A 12212-nucleotide genomic window follows, 5' to 3' on the forward strand; every position below is an offset into this window, starting at 1 on the left:
CCCTCATTTTCAGTATAGATCCATAACTCCTTAAATATTATCCGTACATATATTTCACAGTGATTATGATGACCAGTGAGCTACTGATTCTCGGTAGGGACCTCCCATGCCACCCCTTGGTGAATTATTATGAATATTTCCTACTCAGGGGATCCCTGTAAAACTCTGGGCATCCCCTGTGTCCTCTGACAATTGGCACTGAGAAGTTCCTGGGTCAGGTTACATGTATCTTGGCTTGGCACCCAGGGGCTCTGTTAGCCTGGGTCCTACACCCATGGGTGCTGTTAGCCCAAGTCTTGAGCCTGGGACCTGCACCCTAGGGTGCTGTTAGGCCAGATGCCCTGGTCCCACACTCAGAGGTGCTGTTGGCCTGTGTTTCAGCGCTTGCCCGGTACCCGGGATGCTAAACACTTTGGTCCTCTGGGCTTATATCTGGGGCCTCGGTGCGGCACCCAGGGACCCTGCGGGCTCGTGTCTCGGACCTGGCCCCGCACCCACATTGGCCCGTGTCTGCGGACAGCTCCTGTTCCCTCCCCCTCCTGCCGTAGCTCGTCCTGTTCCTGCGAGCGAGGCCGCCGCCATGTTGTCGGGCTGACGCCGCCGCCGCTGCGCCGCAGCAGGAGGAGGCGGCGGAGGGAAGGGGCCAGCCCGGAGCAGAGCAACAGGTACCGTCCGCAGGCCCAGGGGCAGCCTGTCGGCTTCCGCGCTGCCGGCCTCGGCCTGTGGGGTTGGAGCCGTGGGGGTCCGAGGGAAGAGGCGCCTGCCCGCCGGCTGGGTGAGCGGAGGCCTGGCCCCCGCGGGAGGAGCGCGGCGGGGGACGAGGCCGGGGCAGGCTGAGGGGGTGGCGGGGTCTGGTGAGGAGGGTGGCGGTCCCTGGGCTAGAGGAGTGTTCCTGTGGGGACCTGCGGAGGCAAGATCTGGGGAGCAGGGCCCTGACTGTGTTGGGGGCCTGGGAGGGCACAGGTTGGAGGTGCCCGTGGTTGGGGGGATCTGGGGAGGGAGGAGTTACGGAGGGACCTTGATTCGGGGGGAGCCAAGTTAGGGAGCAGTAGGGGAGTTCCTAGTTGAGGGGACTGGGGAAGGAGCAGGTGGGGGTGCCCTTGTTGAGGGGGTGGATAGGGACTCGAGGGAGTGATTTGGGGGCTGTTGTGAGCAGTGACCTTTGGGAAGTGAAGAATGGCCTGGGGAACACATGACTGGGATTTGAGGTGTTTGGTGAGGAAGGGCTGGAGGGGGCTTGTGAAGGATTTAAAGGGCAGGAGGCTACTTGAGGATGGGGAGTCCCAGTGTGATCCAGCCCATCAGTCCTACCTCTGATTGCGTCTCGAGTTCATTTGTGAGCTTGGAACCCTAACAGGACTAGTGGGGGAGAGAGAGCGAGTCACCCCGCTTTTAAGTTTTCTCTGGGGAATGGGTCTAAGTTTCGATCTTCTCCAGGGTAAGAGCCTCTTGCACAGTATAGCAAAGAAGAAAATCTGTTTTTGTTCATTTTATTTAGCTCACATTACAGTGTGCAGCCGCATGTAGCACGAAAGTTTAAAACCACAATAACTGAAATAGAACTTTGGCAACAGAATGGGCAGCGGATGGGGAAATGTTTCAGGTTTGTGGCTTTTATTAGGCCGAGCAGACATTTCTTTTGCATCACAAGTTTTTCCTTTTTAAAAATAGTAAAGTTTTATATGTTCTTTTCTTTTTTTGAAAAGTGATTTTTTTGTAACCATCAGAGCTCTTGGGGCAATGCAGCATTTTACCTCTGTGTCCTCTTGAACACAACTGATGAGTGCTGGATTCAACTTCTGTTAGTTTTACCCTTACATTTTGAAAGCTGTCAGAAATGAGTGAGGATTGTTTACAAATGTCCCCCATACATGTTCTCTCTGATTTGGAAGATGGAGGAGTAAAATTATTGATGCTAGAGCACTTCTACGTGTTTCTATGGGAACTAATTTTCTGTTCCTAGGTGCTGGTTTCATAATATCAGTAGTAAAGTGTGGCTGGGAGACCCTATAATCTGTGTGTATGCGTGGTAGTCTGTAAAGAAATGAAAATGGTAGCAGTGATTAACATTAATGGTATTAATTACCAACAACAGGTTCAGGCCTCCACAAGAGACAAAATACAGAACATCTGTGCTTGGAGAGCTTACAATCTATTAGAAGATAACACACACTGGCCAGTTTAGGTAGATGAACTATACTGGGAATCTCAGAGAATGGAATAATGAAGATTATTATAATTACTGGTTTGCTGCTTAGGCTATTGTGAAAACCAGTAGTTTGAAGAAATTAAGAGCTGATGAAAACTAACTTCCATGGTTAATGCCTTAGTAAATGGTATTTTTTTTTCCTGTCCATTTTTTTTGACACTGTAATTTTCTATCAGAAAATAAAATGTGGCCACCATCTAGGAGACCTGATTGTGTCCTTTAGGCACTAATATAATTTGTAACATAATTTAAAAATATATAATTTGCAGTGTGACACCAGTCACATGTTGCAAAATTTGAAAGTAGATTTTAATTTTAATAATACTTAGCACTTCATGTAAAAAGTCCTTTACAAACATCAAATAATCAGTCTTCATAAAACCTATGTTGAAGTATAAGTGTCGTTCTCATTTTATGGAGGAGGAAATTGAGGCACAAAGAATAATTTAGCTAAATCTATGCAGGGAGTAAGTGACAGAGCTGGGATTGAAACTCAAGAGTTCTTGGCTCTTTTTCTGTGTTCAGAAGGCTAGATCATGCTTGTCTCTCTAGAGACTTTTGAGTGACTGCTGCCCTAAAATGCAAGTCAGACTCCAAGACTGCATCTACACATGCAATATTTGGACACTTAATTCTTCACTGGTGCTGCTGTAATGCTTATATACACTGCCAGTTGGCATTGGTTAGGCAAGTGGCAAGCTGAGACTTCCCTTTTTCTTGTAAACTCTGGTCACTTTGTTTCTACAGTCCTGCACCCTGTTTGTCTGGTTAGTCCACCTGTTGTATCCTGACTGACACTTAGGTTGTAACCTCTCTGCAACAGTGACTGTGTTCTTTGTTTTCTGACTTTACTGCATCCAGGACAAAGGGGTCTTGATGCTTTATTAGGGTTCCTTGGTGCTACTGTAATACAAATAAATAATAGGTTTTAGTGATAGCAAAAGTGGAAGCTTTACTGTAGACAGAGTTTATGAATGTTTATAGCCATGTAATCTAATCTGCCCAGAGAGGAGTGCACCAGTGATGAATTATGGGAACTGTTTTTTTTCCCTCCTTAATGTGGGCAAGGTCAAATAAACCAAAGTAGAAGAGGGCTGTTATTGATTTTGAACATTGTTGTTAAGAAAACTTTTGTGAGTTTTGCATATTACCTGAACGGGGCCCATGCAAATACCTAGATTAGTTTTCAAATATTATTTATTTATATTGCTGTCATATTACTACTATGTAAATTAAGGTCATTTTCATAATAAGATATAAACTACTGAATATGATGTTCTAGTCCTGTTTGCTATAATAATTTTTTAGTCAGCTGTTTATCGTGCATTATTATTTATGTATTCATTCACTGAGCACTCAAAAGTATACTAGGTGCCATTCAGGTAAATGGAAAAAATTAACAGCCAAGATGTCAAAAGTTTCTAGTGACTTTTGGTGTTGAACTTATGACACCAGAAATGAACACCCAGCCTCTTAAAATTAGGCCGCTTTTAGGTATGGGGACTGAAGTTGAACACCCCAGAACTTGAGTTATTTAGAATTATTATTTGCTCTTGCAAATCGTGGGCATGAGCTCTGCCTTGGAGAGATCACGCTTTAATTGACAATTTACAAGAGCCTTGATCTTGCTGAAGGATGTTCTCATTTAGATCACTTTGCAGGATAGGGGCAAATGGGATGGGGAAAGGGCACAGTATTAGACTTTTAAAAACATAATTCAACTCTTGGCGAGTCCCCACTTTTCATTTCACTCCATATTTAAGTGTCTTGATTTTTTTAGAAATGTTATTCCTGTCTTATTTCCCTTGTAAGGTATTTTCACTCCTTCCTATTTAATTTTTTTATATTTTGATTTTATCTGTTGCCATTTGTTTATTTTACTTTTATGAAACATTTAATACTTTTTTCTGATATTTGTTTAAATCTTGCTTTTTCTATTTTTGTTTTTATTTAGCCTCAGTATTTTTTATTTTTAATTATTTTCTGTTTTCAGATTATTTCTTTTAACTCTGCAAAACCACTTTTCAGGTTCAGCATATAACATCTCTTCATAGCTTCTAGAATCTAGATGATAGCCCTTGCCATTTCTCTCCATTCTGTTTCAGAAGGAATAAGCTGTATAAGCACAGACTATTTTGGAAAAATTTTGATGACGTTGAGCAGCTGAGTGTATGTGAAGGAGCTATTCCTCCTTTTTAATGTTTTACACGGTCTTGTTTTATGTGGCTGAGCGGTGCTGGGGGTTTAATACCCCCAATACCTTACTAAGAAGATGACTGATTAGTTGTCCCTTTTGATTTATGAGTGTAGTTTATTTTATATAGTATGCAAAGATCCTCTCAGGTTGTATGTGTATTTGTCAATAAAGCAGCATTGTTTGGATTATGTATTGTGATAACCCTGGCTATAAAATGAAACAATGGTTACCTATTTTTTAAACTGTAAACACATACTATTAATGTCGTTCAACATTATCCTCATCCAGTGTATTTTTGAAAGCTCTTGGAGACCAGGTTTTCCCTGTGCCCCAGCCTTGTGACAGGTGACGTAACAGACCTATTCCACCTTGGTTGAGCATGCGGCTTTTGCTGAGCTTTGAAAGCCAGATTGATTTTCCAATGGGAATTAGGCACCTAGCCTGCCCAGGCGCTTTGAAAATCTTACTAGGGATCTTTGAGTGCCTCAGTACCTTTGAAAATCTCGCCCTGAGTCCCCCTGAGCATGGAACTTAAGGACCTATTTCAAGTCATAAATCCCAGTCTCCAGGGCCAGTGCGAGGATATTTTGCGCCCTAGGCGAAACTTCCATCTTGCGTGTCCCCCCCCCCCATCACATACATTATACACAATACATGGTCACAGAGTAACATGTTATAATTCAGAATTTATGTTTCCGTGCTTTAAGTTTAGCAAATTTAGAAACAAGTTCCTCCAAGTCAATGCTGTGAGCAATGTCATGTTCTAGTGACAAGGTAGATAGCCCAACAAGTCTTCATTGCAACGTTGATGTTCACATGTATATTTTTATCAACCTGAGCTTCGAGAAGCTTCGCTCACCACTGGCCACAGAAACTGGGAGAGTCAAGAGGATGCGAAGACCAATAACTGTGTTAAGGACACTATCTGTCAGCTGGGGGTCAGTGCTGTGGGGAGGATGGGGTCAGGGGGTTTCTAGCTCAGAGAGACTGGGCTTGGAGCTGGGGGTTAGGGCTGTGGGGGGGATGGGGTCAGGGGGGTTTTCCAGCTCAGAGGGACTGGGCTCGGAGCTGGTGGTCAGGGCTGTGGGGAGGATGGGTCAGGAGGTTTCCAGCTCAGAGGGACTGGGCTCGAGCTGGGGTCAGGCTGTGGAGGGGCATGGGTCAGGTCGAGGGGTTTCCAGCTCAGAGAAGGACTGGGCTCGGACTGGAGGTCACGGCTGTGGGGCTGGAGGGATGGGGTCAGGGGGGCCTGCCTGGGGGCACTGGGGCAGCTCAGCTCTGCAGGTTGCTGTTCTGCTCCAGCCATCCAGGCACAAGGGGAGCAGGAGCAGGAACCAGCCAAGGATCAAGGGGGCAGGAGCATAAGCACCTGAGGCCAAGCTATGGGGAAGCACTTGCTTACCTTGCCCCCACACATGAGCATCGGGGTCCTCTTTCTTCCTGGCTCCCACCAGACCACTGCTGAGGCTCTTTTCTTCTCCATGCCCCTCGCTGGGGCTGACATGGAGGCTGAGCCGGGGGCAGCCCCCCCCCCTTTCCTCCGGAAGCCCTGGGATGTCACGCTGCCCTCGGAGGGCTCCTGCCACGTGCCCTAAGCAGAGCGCAGCTCTGCCCAGCTGCCCGGCGCCCCCAGCCGGCAATGAGAAAAATGGCATAGGCTGGAGCCCCTGCTCTGGGAGGGAGAGGGATTCTGAGCCTCTGCCTGCAGCCCAGAGATTCCCGTGGGTGAGCACGCCGCGAGCAGGCCGAACCTCTGGGCTGCCGCGGCGTCGCCCTGACCCGGGGGGACACCCTGGCTGCCGGCTGCCACGGCGTCGCCCTGACCCGGGGGGACACCCTGGGCTGCCGGCTGCCGCTGCCGCCAGCTCAGACTCCCTCTCTGTCCCAGCAGCAGTGGCTGCTCAAGCATTTAAAAAAAATTGGGGGGCGCCGCTTTTTTGGTGCCCCCAAATCTTGGCACGTAGGCAACCGCCTAGTCCACCTAAATGGTGCACTGGCCCTGCCAGTCTCCCATATGATACTGCTTGAATGCCTGTCCAGTCCAAGTATACTTTTTAAAAAATGTTCAGTGTCTTATTTACTAAAATCTTGTTATCTATGTATGTCTTTCATTTATTCATCTAGATCGGGGTGGGGAACCTTTTTTCTATCACGGGCCATTGACCCACAGAAAATAATCAGTCACAGGCCACGCACAAGTAAAAAGTAACTTAATTTAGGGGTGTTTTTAGAGAGAGAAATATAAAAAGTTCAACTCAGCCGCTGGGGAAACGTGGGTTTGGGGCTTCCCACCTATGGTGGGGTGAGCCAGCACTTGTGGCTCCAGCCCGGCGGGGGGACACCGAGACTTGCTGGGGGGTGGATGAAATTAAGCAATGGCCTGGATCTGGACCATGAGCCGTAGGTTCCCCAGCCCTGATCTAGATTGTAACCCTCCTGGAGCAGGGACCATCTTTTTGTTTTGTGTTTCTTCAACATCCCGCATGTCTGTATCTAGGGCCCTGGGTGCTACCATATTACAGATAATTAATAATTATGATACTCTGTTATTTGCTACTGCTCTTTTTCTGTAGCTGCTCATTCTTCAGGTGGTGTATGTTAAAAAGTAAACAATGTCACAGAGGTATGGAACTGAAAATAATGCTCATGGAAGTCAGTGGAAAGGCTTCTATTGATTTAATGGGCATTGGATCAGGCTCTTAGTGCTTGTTTAGTTAGCACTGGAAGAGACAGAAGCAACTTTTAATCTTTTTTGAAACAAATGTTTCACTGCTAAACATAAAGTGCGCTGTTAAAAAGTGGATTCAGAAACATTTTCACTGAGTAAAATAGTGCAAGATGGTGTATTTTTCTTTAAAGGTTTAGATATGTTGTCTGAGCCCAAGAATAAGAGTCTGGGAATTCCTGAGTTCTAATTCCAGCTGTAACAGTGAGCAAGTTACTTAACCTCTTTCATTTTCTTAGCTGGAAAATTAGGATAGAGAAGTGTCTTGAGGCGTAGCTTGTCTAAGACTCAGAACTTCTGAGTCTTGGGGTCCCTCCAAGGAAAGTTTGGGGGACCAGAGCGAGGCAGGCGCTGTAATTCCTGTCTGGTGGCAGCGAGATAAGATCCAAGCTGGTAATTAAGCTTGGAGGTTCATGGTAGGCACCCAGATTTCTGGACGCTAAGGTTCAGAATTGGGAAAGAGGCTTATGATAGCGGGTGTCAACAATTTTCAAGGCTTATTTTGTACAAAAAGCATCATATTTAATATTTCATAATATATGAATCCATAAGATAAAAAAGGTAATTTTACATGTAAAAGGTATTAATTAAATTCGGCAATTACTCTTTCACCTTACCATGTGAATTTGCTCTTTTTTATCTACCTGTAAGAAAAATTAAGGAATTTTTACAAAATAAATATCATAAACAGTTTTCATCTTATTTATTTTAAAAAAGTAAAACATTGTTGAACTGCTGGTCCAAATATATTTATTATTCTTACTTTAGCATAGAATGAAGCCTGCAGCCCCAGAGTTCTCTGTCCTCCGCAGGCATGAGGCCGTGGTTTCTCTCCGGCTTAAGCCGTGGCCCCACGCCTGCGGGGGCAGAGAACATCGGCGCCTGCAGCCTTGGAGAAGCTGGAGAGAAGCCGCAGCCCCGCACCTGCCAGGGACAGAGAACACCGGCACCCGCAGCCTGCAACCCCGGAGAAGCTGGAGAGAAGCTGCAGCCCCGCACCTGCCAGGGACAGAGAACGCCGGCGCCCACAGCCTGCAGGCCCTGGAGTTCTCTGTTCCCGGCAGGGGTGGGGCCGTGGCTTCTCTCCCCTGCTAGGCATTAGGCGGGCGCACATAAATGCCCCGGCAGGTGCCATGGTGCCAGCAGGCACCGTGTTGGGGACCACTGCTGTATTGTGTTACTTTCTCTCTGTGTACTATTTGTGTTCAAACATAAACAAATCCGTTGATTTTATTTCTTTATGAATATTTGATTCTTGCTATAAAATACATGTTTTGCTGTAGTTCACATTTCATAGTTGTTTAGAAAGCAAACACGGTAACATCTTTCTGTTAGTGCTGTTCAGTGAGTAGTTTGTACAAGATTAAAAGGCCTGTGAGGAGACCACCAATAAATAGATCTGCATTGTTCAGACTGAGAGTGCAAGAAAAGATATATCAGAAATATAGTATCCGGTTCAAATATTGTAAAAATGTACAGTTCATATTTTTATCACTTAGAAATATCTAAAACCATCCCCAGAAATAATACAATTTAGTATATATGTTAATTACTTGTCTCCTGTAGATTAATGAAGAATTAATAGATGAGACTTGTTTATTAGTGAATAGCTGAGAACAGCTTCGTACATGCTTTTCAGAATACCACATGGAATTCAAATGAAGCAAGGTGGTGACAGTCGTAGCACAACATATTGGAATCATGTAATGGCAAAATTAAAAAGAACATTTACTGGAAAATTAGCTTTTCATTTTGTGCAGCTTTAAATAGTTTGGGTCAAAAACACTGCTGCTGTATGTGGATGCAAATGAAACAATGGCCTACATAGAATAGCGGTGAACTTGGCTTGTAGGGTTTTGGTGTGGATCTTAGTAATATTTCAGCTATTAGAAGTAGTAGCTAAAATATGTTAGTTGGTAATTCTATTGATGTTGCACTTGCCACCCACTTATCTGCTGATGAAGCTATGAGGTGTTTGGTGTTAGTTGTAATTCTGTTGATGTTGCCACCCGCTTACCTGCAAATGATGCTTATGAAGTGTTTGTCATTAACCGTGACTTATTTAATCTGTATGTAGTTAAGTGATTCAACAACATTGTAATCTTACAAAGTGAAGTAATAGTGGTGGACAACAGGAGATGAGTGTCATTCTCTTCTGAAACATCCCCATCAATTCTAAAAATATGAGTATTACAGGGCAAAACGTTTCCCATTATGGCTATCAGCATATTCTGACATTACAAACTGCCTCTGATTTTTGTAATACACTGCCTTTAGCACAATATTTTGAAAGCCAAGAATCTTGATAGTTTTAAATAATTTATATAAAGATATTACAAACTACCCCTCACTTAAAACACGTACACACAAAAATAATTTAGTGTAGTCAATTATGAATTAAGGTCATACGATTACCATTCTACTGGATGCCTGCTCTTGGTCCAAGGACAAGTTAGGTATGGTTTAGTGTACTTAAGACTACAGTACAAGATAAAGTGGCATCTAATCCTTTACAAAGCCTTGTATACATTTGCTGTTGTTTCTAATGGTTTAAATGATAGTATATTGTATAACCTAGTACTTGGTGTTTAAAGTTTAAAGGAAAAATTCCAGTTGAATGCCCCATCTCTTTCTCCATTGTGCCCTAGTAATGTGCTGTCTATGCTTTCCATCACCCTTCTGCATCTGAATAACCCAGAGGACTCTGAAAATTAAAATAAAATTGTTAAGAAGCAGATAAAATCATAATACTGCAGGTTAGGTATTTTACTTTTCCCACGTAAGATTATTTTTAGTTATTTTTCTTAAGGCACCCTAATATCTTCAGGCATGTACAGCTGCAAATGTGCTCCCTAGTCACACTAAGACCCTAGTCATGCTAATTTACAATTGTATTTAAAAACAGTTTTGATAATAGCAGGGCCGTCTCTAGCTATTCTGGGGCCCTTCCTAGCCCCCCTGTGTGGGGGGGGGGCAGGCCTCTGCGGGGAGGAGTGGGGGAGTGGGCCCCAGGCCTTTGGGGGGGTGGGTTGGGGGAGTATGGGGGAACCACTCCCCAGCACTCACCAGTGGTGAGTGCAGCCCCAGCCCTGCTGCAGAGCTCAGGGGAGTGGTGGCGGGGCGGTGCTGGGCAGGGGTGGAAAGAGGTGGGGCTGGGGCAGGGAATGGGTGGAGCGGAGCAGGGCCTGGAGCAGTACACGGTTGCGCAGGGCACCAGGAAATTTGGTGCCCCAAATTTCCTGGTGCCCTAATCAGCTGTGTACTTTGCATATGAGTAAAGATGGCTCTGGGTAGTAGGCCTCTATCACACTGTGGATTGAGATTCTTAATTGAAGACTGTTAGAAATAGGTTCTTTTAAAAAGCAGTTCACTACAGTCTTGCTTCCGGGTGATGTACAGCTTCCTTTTTAGACAAAAATACCTGCCTGTGCTGGTCAGTTAAACCATGCTAAACTTGCCAATAACAGTTATAGCTAGCTACTGATGTGTACATGGTGTTCTTCATATTGTTAAAAAAAATAGTGTCAGTTCTTCTAACTTTAGATGTGAATCCAGATTTAAATAATCCCCACCCCTTAAAATGCTTCAATAATTTTATAAACAGCATATTAAGATTATTCTTTTGAGATGTTGGGCATAGAAGACTACTCTCCGTATATTTCTCATGTGTCTTATATCTTTTTCTGCTTAACTGCATTTAGCTCCTTTGATCCACAGACTGTATGTTTTGAACTCTTTTTCTGGGACAAATGTTGGAACAACAAGTCAAAGAGCAGATCTATTGCATCCTGAAGAGAAAATAGTGCCGTGGTGTACTCCAGGGTATCTGCTGCATTATCAGGAAGACAGATATCTCTTGCTTTATGGTGGGCTTTCCAGTGTTAATTTCTGCTTGTGAGAAAGAATAGAAGGAGATTTTTCTAAATGGCTAGGCTTCCAAGAGATATGTCCAGAACAGAAGATTCAGAATCAGAATAAAGAAACTGGCAGTAGAATAGGAAAAATCAACAAAATCCGAGATTTCAAATAAGGGCTTGTCTATTCTACAAATACTTTGTCGGTATAGGCATACTAGTGTAGCTATGCCAACACAGCTTCTAGCACAGACATAGCATATATCAACAGAAGGAGGTTTTTCTGCCAGCATAGCTAAACCAGCTCTCTGAATGGCATTAGCTATGCCAACAGAAGCACTTTTCTGCTGGCATAATTGAATCTACACTGGGGGTATTGCTGACATAGTAGTGTTGACTTGAGGTGTGATTAATTTTTTTTTTCCACACTACTAAGTAACATAGCTATGCCAATAAAACTTTGTAGTGTAGACTAAGCTTAAATGTTTTTCTTTGATCTAGCTCTGTCTGCTTGTAAGGATAAGCCAAGGATAGTTAGCTAGTGAAAAATGCCATAACTGTACCTACAGCAGGCAAACTAACCGTGTCACTTCATATACTTTCCTTGTGTGTATGTAATTGGTTCCTGTGGCTTGGCTTGTGTTTAGGCTCTCATTTGATCCACACTGTTAACTTGTTTTCCTAGTTTGTCCAGGTCTCACCTGTGAAAAGTATAAAATGGATATTTCCTTAAAGTAAGGAGAACCGCTTTTCATTCTGTTCTTGAGCTAGCCAGTAATTCTGAGTAGCTTATTCTTCCCTACCTTTTTTGTCGAACCACTCTGCCCCAATTGGATCACTCCAAATATTTAAGAAAATGAAGAGAGATCCCAAGGCCTTCATTCAATAAATCAACTTTTAATTTAGGTAGGTTTTCTGTTGCCATTATGTGCCAGTTAAAATCATTACAATTCTGTAAATCAGCATAATAGCAGGAAACTGAGTACTGGTTTAAAAGTGATGCTGTTAAATGATTTCTTCCCTCCACCGCCAATAACTACGAGCTTAAGAGGATATTTGTGCTTTCTTAATATAGTTCTGATAATTGTGCAACCTAGACAGCAGACTGACCAATATATCATGAAGCTAGTATTTTCCACTTAAAACTATTACCTGCTTCAGGAAAATCCCTCTGCCACAAAGTTATGGTTGTTAAGGTACCCCATCATTTTTTTTATTATTACTTAG

At 43.9% G+C, this 12212-nt stretch overlaps 1 protein-coding gene across 1 annotated transcript in view; it reads left to right on the plus strand.

The window, feature by feature from the left end:
- Window positions 1-549: 549 nt before the first annotated feature.
- ITSN2 (intersectin 2) overlaps window positions 550-12212 on the plus strand; it is a 137503-nt gene continuing 125840 nt past the window's right edge. Inside the window, exon 1 of the mRNA XM_075063640.1 lies at window positions 550-665. The gene's annotated coding sequence lies outside the window, so the exon portion shown is untranslated. The remainder of the gene's footprint in view (window positions 666-12212) is intronic.

Source organism: Chelonoidis abingdonii, chromosome 3 (assembly GCF_003597395.2).
Source record: "Chelonoidis abingdonii isolate Lonesome George chromosome 3, CheloAbing_2.0, whole genome shotgun sequence".
Classification (NCBI taxonomy): Eukaryota; Metazoa; Chordata; order Testudines; family Testudinidae; genus Chelonoidis; species Chelonoidis abingdonii.